A 12,922-nucleotide genomic window follows, 5' to 3' on the forward strand; every position below is an offset into this window, starting at 1 on the left:
AAGTTTTAATCTACTGAATAATGTCCATGATAATGTTCTTAGATTGACAGCTGTATACATACAATAAGTCATCTTACTGTATACTATCACCTCCATTTCAGAATGTATGGCGAATTAGAATTTGTAAAAGCCAGACTGTAAGCTTTGATCATCAATTAGTTAAAATATATCTATGTTTACTTGTTTAGTGGACAAAAAGATATATCAATAGATTTGTACTCCATGCCAAAACCGATGCGAATAGTGCTTAGTCAAATGATTTGAAGTTTGACCAAATTTATATAAAAAGATGCTAATATTATCATACTAATTAAGTATCATTAGAAGCGTCATAAAAAATAATATTTTTAATATTTTCTATGAACTCCGTCGAACTTAAGATAGTTTGACTTTGACCATACCTAGAATTGTATTCTTTTTGGGATGGAGGTAGTATTTCACATGCCTTTTAGTAACATAGTTTTGTAGTAATTGATATTATATTGTAAGAGAATCAATGGACAAATCGTACCTTGATAGATTCTTTTAATTATATAATACGCCTTATTATAATGATATTTGTGTGTTCATAGGAAGAAATGTGATTAGCTAGTACACGTATATGCACATACATGTCCAGTTATCATAAAGAGGGGACCATATATTTTGTGAATTAACGTTAAGCTGTCTATTTGCTTTTGACTTCCTTGTTTGTTCTTTTGTTTTAAGGTCACTGGTTGATAATACCACTATTTCACAGCGCTGTTCATTTTGCCACGCTGCTTAAACATATGCTTTATTTTTCTTAGGAGATGAACCTTTTGGTAGAAGTTGATCAACCAGGTAGCCTGATTGACGACTATGTGACCCAACTGAGCTTTTTGCTGTCACGCAAGGCTGCAGGTTTGGTCAGCCTCCAAGCACGCTTGGCATGGTTCCAGCACCGCCTCAAAGAGCAAGAGTTCCTTAGCGGCAAGAAACCTTCCAGATAGTATGATCAGCAATGGCTCTGGCCTTTTGCCTGGTAATCTGATTGCTTGGAGCTCAGTTGTGGTCTCAGTTGTTTTTTACCTGTGCGCTCCAGTAAATGCTAATCCCAAGCAAGGCAGTGATAGAAGACACATGGGAGTGGCTTAGGGCGGTATTGATGTTGAGGCCGTGGTCCTGGTTGATATCACCTGCACACTTTGGGTTTGTCTTGTCAGGGTTGATAACCAGTTTGGTAATAGTCCTTTTTGTAGTGGGGCTGCTTGGGTGTGCTTTTTTTGGCGGATGTATGGCTTGCCCACTTTGCCTTTCTTTCTTTTCCCCATTTTGTACGAGGAATTAGAACTGTTGTTTGCAGATACCAGTGGGTCTGATTTTCACCGTGGGGTCTTTGTGGAAACTAATACATTGTTGTATATTCATTACTGATATTATTTGCATTGAGGAAGGAAAGGATGTGTGAATGGTGAAGCCCTTGAAATGGCCTTTTCCCCATTTCTTTTGAGCGAAAACAAGGAACACCAACTGTCGTATATAAGTAACTTCCCCATTTGTAACAGTGACGGTCAGCATTCTCTGAGACTGACCTTTTCTTATGATTTTTTTTCTGGACAAACTCCAAATGTTTAGAAGGGCACTCATTTGTCTCCAACATGAGGTATAAATCAGGTCAAAACTCATGGGTTTTTTCGTGGTGCTAAGCTTCAATAGGTTTAGGGTCTTTTGGTTAGCGGTGGTCATGGAGGTCCTAAGCATCAATAGGTTTAGGTTGAATCTAATGAATTTGATGTTAGCTTGAAGATATACCATCTAATTATTTAAAGATAAACAAGATCATTGTTACAAATTATGAAAATTGATAACTACTCAGGAATGATGATAGTGCGTTTAGAGGACTAAATAACAAAAAATATTTGGCCATTCTCATTTCCCTCTGTATTTTTTCTTTACCTGAATGCTTTTCTCATAATTATTTTAGTAAGTCACGATATGCAAACTAACTCACATATATATGTTCTATATACTATATTATCCAAGGACAATTTTCTCCACTTGAACGAGTTTTTACAATGCATGTCGAAATCTCACATTATTCACCAAACGAGAGTATTGCAATTGCAATTCAACCTAAGCCAACTTGACTGGAGAATTGGGTAGGCTGATACTCAGCATTGTCCCCAAGGTCTTTGTATATAATACAATAAGATAAGAAAATACATTGCTCACTATCCAATTATGTTTTTTGAATAAAGAAGAGAGATGGAGAGGGAAATGTCTCACCCACTAGCAACGTGCATATTTATTACAAATAAGGAAGTCCTCAATGACTTGAAAACACTAGTCTTAGATATATAGATATCAGGGAGATCTGACGATGGATGGTGTACACATAACTGGATGGGTGCATGAAAAATCAGTTCCATTTGACTGAATATGTGTCTAGAGGCCAAGCAAAATATTTAACTCAATCTATGATCGTAGGCCAAGCAAGCATTTCCATGTCAATTCATCGGCTGATCAGACACTCGGTTGGCTGTCACCACCGCTGCTGCTGACATTACTAGGTGGACGTTGTTCTGAGGAGGTGTCGCTGCCCACTTGTCCGTCGTCTGTATCCAACAGCTCCAGCACATAAACTACACCATCGCTCATGCCCACTGCAATCTGGTTAGGCTTCCAAGGATGCGTTGCGATGACCGTGGGATAGACAGTTTCACCAACGCTGGAAACCAGAGACGCAACAAAAACAAGAAGTTTGTTACCAGAATTGAAAGTACCACTCAAACAAAAAAAACAGAAACTGCTTGAAACTCCACATACCTGGATATTGAAGATGGTACGTAGGCAGAGGGTGCTATCCAGCACTGTAGCATAAGAGATTCTGCCTCGAATATTCCAATTGCACCATCACTAAATCCAGCATAGACCAACAAACAACCAAGTGAGTACACCGCACTTGAAATTGGAGCAGGGAGTGCATCTCTTGGGTACCACTGCATTATCAACTTATGGAAGGTCAAATATCAATGTGTAATGTGCTTATTACAATGCATCGATACGATTAGGAGCATTCGAGAAGCATGATGTAAATCATGTAATATGTTAGTACTCCAACTCAATAGACAAGACAACATATGATTACTAAGAGATGCAAATATATTGTTATGAAAATGTTGTGAATGACTTACCGAGCACAAGCATTCCAATTGCCAATCATAGATCGCCAACTGACTCTCATGAACTTCTAAAAGATGTGTTCCATCATAGTGAAACTACACCATTGTATGACCAACTAAAGCACCAGAACCATTAGATGGATGTTTGATGTACCTTGATTTCTTGTTCTTCCAACCAAAAATGCTCCAAACACATAGCTGCAAATTTCATTTCATTGCAAAAAACAAGAAAAGAATGATTCAGAAAGAAACAATACTGTATTTTTAGATATTTATACCTTTTAGAAAGTGGAGTGTATTTATAGATCTTTATATATTTTAGAAAATAGACTAATGGATGGTATGAAATGCGACTAACATAATGTCGGGGGAGCATACCCCGGTTACCCCACAACGCGGCTTACGCCAGAGGAAAGCGCACTTCGTGGCCTAGTAGGCCACGGCCCATCATCCACGTAGCGCCTAGACCACTCGCTCCACCCGACCACGCAGTCGGATCGGGATACGAGGCACGACCTCGACCACCCCGGGCCTAGGCTGGCCGTCAACGGATAAGACCAGGGGAGGTTGGTGCATTCAATGCGCCTGCCACAACGAGACGTGCACGCACTGCACACCCACTCAGACCAAAAGGACGACGACCACCCAACGGACCGTGGGGCCTTAGGATGCATCGACCACCCTTCGGACCGTAGGATCTTGGGGTGAGGCATCACCCCTCGGACTGCTCCCCCCACCAATTCAAAAGGCCACACCGTGGCCAGGCAATGTCAGGATATGGCACGGGACCGCTCAAACACTGTATGACTCGACGGGCAGGTGTACGGCCACGCTCGCCACAGAGCACGGGTCTCACGTCCAGGGACTTGACTCCTCGGAACCGGCCAAACAAGTTGACCCCCGACCACCCGTGTGTGGGATGAAGCCTCACCGCCCCCTTCATGATCAGGAGGGCGGCCGGTCAGCAGAGGACGATAGCCATAGACTCAAACTAGCGCACGACGCCCCCCGGGGGCAGTAGGCGCAAGGACGAAGGCCACGACTCGCACTATGCGCCCACGTCCCATAGGACTACAAGAGGACAGCCACGACCCACACTATGCCGCTATGGCGCACCATACCAGCCACGACCCGCACTGTGCCGCTATGGCGCACCATACCTCGACGTGGAGAACAGGAACCCATGACGACATCCGAGCATGCAACAGAAGCTGGGACAAGATGCAGAGGGCCCATGGACCGGGCTCGCCTACCGCCGCCCTCCCCTCGAGCTCTCGACCACTCGGGTCGTGGGAACCCTTTCCTTTCAATTGTCACTTGGCCCCCAGAAGCATAAGGGAACCGGGCCTTCATTCTAGCGGACGGAAAAAAGGAAACACTCTCTATGGCTTTGGAGGGATCGATCTATTCTCTCGAGACATCTCACTTCTGAACCCACGCTTACGAGCACCCCCATTGTAAGCCAACTGAGCACTTGAACCAAGAAACTCGAACTCGAACCCCTCTGAGACTGGACATAGGGCTTCGGCCTGAAACACTATAATCTCCCCATGTCTTGAGTGCTTCCATCGATTCCTAGAGCTGCGCGGCACTAAATTTACTGGTCAGTTCACAAAACACCGACACATAACATTTGACTGTATTTAATTCAGCATCCCTTAAATTTATAAGCAAAAACAAAATCGCTAGTCCTAATTTTGATATATATTAGAGTTCACACCTGAGCATCAGCACCTGAAGATACAAGCACCTCCATTGATTGCGAAAATGCTAGTCCAGTTATCTTTTTTTGATGACCCGTGAGCACAGTTGTAACCTATGCAATTCGATTAAGATAAGTTGATATTTTGGCACGTTGATGTTAAATATAAACTAAACGGTAATTAGTACACTATACATAATATTTCACATAGGAAGAATCCATTATCATTAAAAATTCTCAAATTTTTAAATGTCGAGCTAACAACATATGTATTGTTTATGAAGGTTTTTTGGGTCATATACCACGAGGTACTTACTACTCTTCATATTGTTGACGGGAGCTACCACAAAGTTGCTATGTAATATGTGTACCTTGTGGTAGTATCTGCTCAAAGTGCGCAAAAGGTACATAATTTGTTATGTCAAAAAGAACATATATAAAACAACATCTACAATCTTATGATATCCTAATACATAAGTAAAATATGAGGGGATATATAGTCTGAAACGAGAGCATATTATTTTACAATGGGTACACTAATGCATTTCCAGTGAGAACTATATATAATAAGTTTTACCAATCCTATGAGATTCATGCAAACAGGGGATGACATATTCATGTTCAATACTCACTTCGTCTTTACGGACATTGTAGATTTGAACTGAAGAGTCCTCCCTTCCAATAGCTATGATGTTATTGTCTGGCGGGTAGAATGCAAGGAAAGTTGCAGCAGGTGGAGGTGCCATGAAAGTAGTCATGACCTATATATGAGAGATTGCACAAGATCAGTGAAGCCAAAGAAAGGCCATGGTGCAACAACGAAATAAAAATTATTTTACGGAAGTTGTCATGCATGATTTGTAAGAGATCAATCATCGAATTAACTACTTATTGTTATAGACAACTGAAGAAGACATACCTTGAATGTCATCATGTTGAACAATGAGACTTTGCCACTAGAAGCAGAAATTAGATAGCTGTCATTTTTTGATAGTGTAGTGCAGGCTGTTGCTTCTTTAGGGTCATTGCCATCAATGGTGTCGTTTGTCATTGGAATGCCATTTTCCGGTTGCCATAGTACTGGTGGAACAGATTTGGACGACTAACGAAAAGTAATGATGGATGGTTTTTAGAAAACAACCAAACAGAACTACAGTGTTGAAATCTTAAGCTAGTGGTCCTATCTAACCTTGCCACGTGGATTCTTGTCCCTGTGCTCCCATTTCCACAGCTTATGAACAGCATTGGAGCTGAGAGCCAAAAGTGCCACACCATTATCTGTGTACAACAAGCGCATAACCTACGAAGAAAACAAATAAAACACAATGCTTATCAGAATTATATACTGTTCTAAATATGAACATAACAGTCTTAAATTCTACCGAATTGTTCGGTGTGTGCTATGTCATGAAAATCATAAGCACACGAATAGATACTGATGTGTGATATTCCTTTCATTAATTTAAATGGAAGATGTACTTGCAAACGTTGTTGAACATACTTTGCTTGAAGATGCGGTCGGATCTGGCATACGCAGTATTTGAATATGTCCTGAGCCAACGATGTCATCCGCCAACTTCCAGGCCTTGGTTACTAACTCAGGGGCTTTGCTCATTTCCATACATGCCTACCATTTGTTCGATACGGTTAGCAAATAAATACAAATATATTGAACTGCGAGGAAAAAGAAAAAAAACCACGTGCACACTCGACTGGCCACTCATGAATTCCCTGTCATCATCATAGAAACACAACATACACATTCCAACCAAAACAAAGATACAAGCTTTCTTTCAAAAAAAACAAAGACAGTATTCCCTTTTCGAGGATGGGTCGGCTCCCCTAGGGTTGGCGACCCCTGGCGGCCTCCACCCACCCCCCGCTGCCGCTTCCGCCGGCCGCTATCCCGGCGTCGGCGGCCCCCTCCCCCGCCTGTCCCCCCCCCTACTCCCTCCTCGAGCCCCACAAGTCCAGCCAGCGACGCAGGCCCGCGCCGCCCCCAACCCGCCGCCACCGCCGCCAGTGGTCCCCTCCTCCTCCCCTTCCGGCGAACCCGGCCCCATCAGCCGGATTTGCTGCTAGTCGCGGGCGTGGACGCCGAGGCTGTGCTGCCGCTGCCTCCGCCCGCGGGGCCCGCGCCGCCGCCGCAGGGGACGGCTTCCCCCACCTCCCTGCATCCGCGCACCCCTCCTCTCCTCTCCTATGCGCGGGCGCGTGTGAGCACGCAGCACGGCCGCCGACGCCGCCCACGTCGGGCCCCTCCGCCGGCGTCCCACTACACGGCCAACCCCAACCTCGCCACGCCTGCGCCCCGTCATCGCCACCTCGGGCTGCCTCCCCGGTGATGGCGGGCGCCTCCGATGGGAGCCTCCTTGGACCGGTGGACCCCACCAACGTGGGAGCCAGCGCTAGAGCGCCCTGTCCGCCCCAGCCGATGCTGACGCCAGGCCCCACCACCGTGGCCACCGCGGCCGGCGCTGGGATGCCACCTCCAACGCCAACAACACCGTGCCCTCCCACCGCAGCCACCTCCGGCACTGGAGCGCCTCTGTGGACTCCCTCCCCGTCCACGCCGCCGATGGCGTCGGGCCTCTGCGCCACGACCACCATGTCCATCTGCAGCTCCATTGAGCCCGACCCACGGGATCCAGCTTTCGAGCACCTCCGTAGATTCCCTCTACGTCCCCGCCGCCGCCGACGCTAGGCTCCATTCTCTCATCGGCCACGGCTCCGTTCTACCCGTCTTCGGGAGGGCGCACGAAGCGCCGTCGATGGGCTGACGACGATGGCGACAAGTCCGACGACGACCGCCCCACAACCTACCTGGAGGCTGCTCATCGCCCTACGAAGCCGGCCACAGCGTCCCCCGCTCGTGTCCAGACTCTTTCAGTCGTGGTTCTGGGGCACGACAGAGCAGACGCTAGACAGGGACCTGTGCGATGGCGGAGGAAGCGCAGCCAGCCGCATTCCTAGCTAGTGCACAGCTTGCCTGCTCAGCCAGTGGATGGTCGGGTCCCTGCTCGCCAATGCCTCGGCGCCCGTAGACGGGTCTCTGCCCCCAACGCCGGCGGGTGGCGGTAGATCCTACCCTGACAGGAAGCGGGACCTGCAGCTGCCTCAGCTGAGCCTCGGATTGGCTGTGCGGATTAGCTCAGAAGATCCCAGCATAGCTCCATGACAGATGTTTCAACTACCTCCCCTACTCGCACCGAGTAGCGACCTGCCGATTGCCACGCCGTTGCCTGCGCTGCCCCCGGATTCCACCACCTCGCGAGGGACTACAAGCGATCCAAGTCGGCGCCGAGGGGTGGTGGCCTGCCTCGCCGCTCAGCTCGTGTCGACAACACACCGGCCTCCCAGCATGCACCCCTCGGTAGTCCACCGACCACGGATGGGAACGCCCAGGGAGTCGTGGGGTGTGCCGATGGCAACCGTCGATGCCGGAAACGACGCCGACGACGCAGGGGTGTCCCGGCGACGGACATCAGCATGGGCATGCCTGCTGACTACGCCACTGCTTCGACTGCCGCACGCGGCTTCCTCGAGCCAGATTCTTTAGCGGAGGCACTGTGCGAGGGCGCAGGGCCTCCCGTTTGGCTCGTCTCAGTCGACCCGATGCTGGATGAGCTTGCCGCCTCGCTCGTCGCGAGCCGACCAGCGGTCACACCAGCGCCTGGGTGCCTGCATGCTGCGGCAACCGTCTCTCAGGAGGTTCAAGCTTCGGTGGTGGACAACAGTTCTCCGGCGACGGGTCCCCAGTGCACAACGGACCTGCCTCTGTCGTTGTCTGTGCAGGGCATGCCTCCACAGTTGGAGCAACCCGTTGTCGTGGGTGCTGTGGCGCCAGGGGACGACAGTGAGGTCTGCACACCTAGGTTAGAGCCGGCCAAGCACATGGCGGGTACTTCTACGTCGACGCTGGACGGCCATTCGTATGGCCAAGCCACACCCGACCCTTCTACGCCGACGAAGGACGGCCAGCTGGATAGCCAAGCCATGCCCGACCCCAGCGATGCGATGCCCACGCCGTGCGAGGCCGCTCGGCATCTCGCACGGTTTTATCGAGGAGGTGCAGCGCAAGCTTAGGTCGCTTTTAATCTCCACTCCACCAAGGCAGAAGGCGGCAACCAAAAGGCCCCTGCCAATCAGGAGCAGACGGATTGCCGCTCAGTCGGTGGCGCACATACCGACCTCCAAGCGGGGCGAAGTATGCCTCATGCAGATGATGGGCATCGTGCCGTCGGTAGCTACAGTTTCATCGTGTCCAAGGGAACATACGACGACATATTCGCAGGGAACTTGACGCCGAGCCAAGTGGAGGCTCTGGACGAGCTGTTCCCAGCGACCAACAACAGGACTGGTAGAAGAACGTTCTTCTCAGATGGTGGAGTTGGGTCACACAACCAGCAGCGGAGACATCCAGCTCCGTAGGTCGCTGTGGTGCTCTTAGTTCGGTTGTTTACCATTTATGTAATATCGAGGTTTGTAACAGTCGGCTAGGATGGTCCAGTCATAGCTGTAAGACCACCTAGCACGCTCATCAGAAGCGTGTCATTTGTACGGTTAAACTCTTCTTATTAATTACAATGATACACAAATCTTTTGCGTATTCAGAAAAAAAAAACTGAGTGCTTTTCCTTGCATTTCTAATTACATTCCTTCAGTAGTTAGACACCACAATTCATAATGTTATGAATGAATCTGCCTTGAGCCACGCAAACACGGCCAACCGGTTGGCAGACTATGGCATTTGTGAGACAACACGGCTAATCCTGCGTGTTTGGATCGGAATCTGAGCTAGGCAGCAGATCCAGCCGCTGGTGTTTAGAATCTGAGCCAAAAGCAAACAGGCCCTACATGCATGCAAGGGAGAAAAAGGCAATCGAGATATTTTTACGTTAACTATCACGGCCCACCCACCCTTACTTAATACGGAGTAACTATTTATTTAGATAATCTATGTTGCCCGGAATACTGTGTCGGAGAACCCGATTGAGCTAGGACTAATAATAATTCAAAGGAGAGGAGCTAGCTAGATTTAGTCCTGTACCACTTGAACCCCGTAGGTACTGTATGTATGAGATAAACATTTTACTGTGACCATTATAAAGATAGAAAGACAGGATAGATAGGAAGTAATAGTTAATCAGAGCCAGTAGCATTTGAAAGCAAGTTCAAATGTGCATGCATGATCAGTTCATCATACCTCTTGGTAGCGTGAGATCATATATTGTGATTCTACCCTGTTGGTTAGAAGGGTGGGATGTTTTGGATGGACTGCGGCCGCGTGCTCCAACGCAGCCTCCGCTTCCTCCACATCCCAAATACTGGCACCTCCACAGTTCACTTCGGCTTTGACTATCCGGAGCGAACTTCTTCCGAGGTTCTGGAAGCCAAGCAGCTTGTCAAAACCAAGATGCGGGTTCTCGTCTTTTAGGGACCGCACATGGACATGAAACTCTAGCGATTCAAGACTTGGCATGATTCTATTATTAGATGGTACCCTGCTGCTGTTGCACTCGCTGCCGCGCAGATCAAACCAGATAGATGGACCGAGTATCTTTAAGAATCTCAACTTGCGAAAGTAGACAACACCTTTATCTGTACGAATCTTTATGCTAACTACTGATTCGGTGTCATCGGAATCCAGTCTGAGGCAACTGAGCTCTGGCAGCTTGGCAAGGGTCTCCATGTCCTGGTCTTTCACAACTACCACTTGCACATCCAGATAGGAGATGTTTGGAGCAAGTGACGAGTTAATCCACGCCGGCAGTGTAGAGAACTCGAAGCAGTCCAAACGCAGCAAACGGAGATGCCGACAGGACAACCATACTGCATCGCTGCTCACCCAGTCCTTACTTGAAGGATAATCCGAAATATGAAGTTCCTGGATATTGTGCAGATGGCCCAGGGACTCCAGCAAAGCACTCTCGATGCTCTCACTCCAAACAGTAATCCTAGTCTCGAGCACCCGCAGTTCCTTCAGCAGGCCCAGCTCCTCCACAAACTGCATTATTATAGCATCTTCACCAGAACACGATATACGTAGGTCTTGCAGTGACGTGAGCTTACCGATTAAACCTGCTGGCACTATTATTGCCCAAGCACCAGCTCGTAGGCAAACAAGTTGCGTCAGAAGTCCCACCTCCTCCGGCAGCTCCTCTATACAGGAGCCCCATAAATCCAGTGTTTGCAGAAACCTCAGATATCTTACCTCCCTAGGCAGCTCATAGATATTGGTACTCTCTAGTCTGAGGTACCTCAAGTGAAGTAAACTCCCAAGATGATTCCACGACACATCTTTGATGCAGTCTTTGTTGAAAACAGAACATCCTACCATTTGTACTACACGTAAAGATGGGAGGCGTGGGCATAATGCACAAAAATCACACTCACCGGCAAAAATGGATCTCACTTTCTCCACAGCGATGTTAGCCAGCTGGCCAACGTTGTGCTCTTCAACACACTGTAGGGCTAACCTGCGAGAAATGCTCCCCTGAAGTTTCTGTCGCTCATCACCATTCAATACAGTGACAACATTTTCTTCACTCGATAATTGATGTATCAAATCAAGAACCATATCATGAACTGAGCATGCATCAACGTACCCTTCATATAGTGTCTCCTGTGCCTGGATCATGTTTCTATTTATCAATTCATTAAAGTACCTGTCCCCAAGCTCAAATAATCCTACCCCTGCTGCTGCTTGTTCCTCAGAGATGAAACCTTCAGCGATCCACATCCATATCAATCTATTTTTCTCTATGATACGATCTTCCGGAAATACGCTTAGATACAACAAGCAAGCCTTTAGATGTGAAGGCAGATCATAGTAGCTAAAAGACAATATCCTTCTGGTATTATCTACGTCATCATTGCCTTTATGCCCAAAACCAATTGAGTTGTAGACCTCAGACCAGTCCTCTCCTGGTTTACTGGCCAACAAACTGGCTATTGTAATGATAGCAAGTGGCACGCCGCCACATTTCTTCAAAATTCTTTCACATGTCTCAGCCGGAAGACTATCGAAATGCTGCCCTTCATCGTCATCTATTCTTGCGTACAATAATTTTTCAGAGTTATCATGAGAAAGCGGCTTTATTTTGTAAGCTTCATCAGCATATGCAGCAACTTCCGAAATGCGTGTAGTGATCACAAGTCTACTTCCACAATTACTTTCTTGCAGAGCACATCTGACTAATTTCCAGGTCTTCTTGTCCCATATATCATCAATAACAATGAAACACCTACACATTTACATGACAGCGTAATTGCCTTCATGAGTTGGTAATTAAAATGAGAAAGCATATAAAGAACAGAGCAATGGCATTATCGACCATAAAAAAGAACAGGTGGTTGTAGATTTGTATTTCATACAACTAGTTATGCTTACTGCTGAAAATACAAATTTACTTCTTTATGACTCTTTTAAATCAATTGTGTATGGATCCAAGATTACTGTAGTATTTTATAGACTTGAAGTGGAACATGCTAGCTCCTTCCAGCCTGAATGTAATATATAAAATAAATAAGAAATAAGGAAAGAATTGTACGGCTACGTACTTATTGAAATATAATTAAGTCTCTATATATGCATGTATGCAGTGACCAGCCTTGTGTCGAGTGATTAAACTCGTACCTCTTTTCCTGGACGAATTCCTTGAGTTCGTCCATGAGTTGCTTTTCATCCAACATGGTCATATTCAAATTCATGAACTTCTTCTTATCATGGCCAACAAGAATGTCTCTCAGGACTTTCTTGAAGTCAGGGTTTCGACCCACTGGAATAAAAGCCACCCACTTGAACCGCGGTTTAAGCTGGTCATAGACAGCTTTTGCAAGAGTAGTCTTGCCCAGTCCTCCAAATCCAACAACAGAGACTATCTTCATCTTCTTAGGACCAGACGCATCACCGCCGTCATCCCCTAGGGACAGCATATCTATGAGCTCATCCTTTGGTCCCTCAATGCCAACAAGCTCTGTTGCACTCTTGTACAGTGGTGGAGTTTAATTAAGACAAAAAGGTTCATTCCCCCTAAAGGCTCCTTTGGATACCGCCGGTATCCCGGCCTCATCC

General features: G+C 47.1%; 1 pseudogene; it reads right to left on the reverse strand.

Moving 5' to 3' along the window:
- Nucleotides 1–2,295: 2,295 nt before the first annotated feature.
- Nucleotides 2,296–12,106, reverse strand: LOC136515045 (disease resistance protein Pik-2-like; annotated as a pseudogene).
- Nucleotides 12,107–12,922: the final 816 nt, after the last annotated feature.

The sequence above is a fragment of the Miscanthus floridulus genome, chromosome 17 (genome assembly GCF_019320115.1).
Source record: "Miscanthus floridulus cultivar M001 chromosome 17, ASM1932011v1, whole genome shotgun sequence".
NCBI classification, from domain to species: domain Eukaryota; kingdom Viridiplantae; phylum Streptophyta; class Magnoliopsida; order Poales; family Poaceae; genus Miscanthus; species Miscanthus floridulus.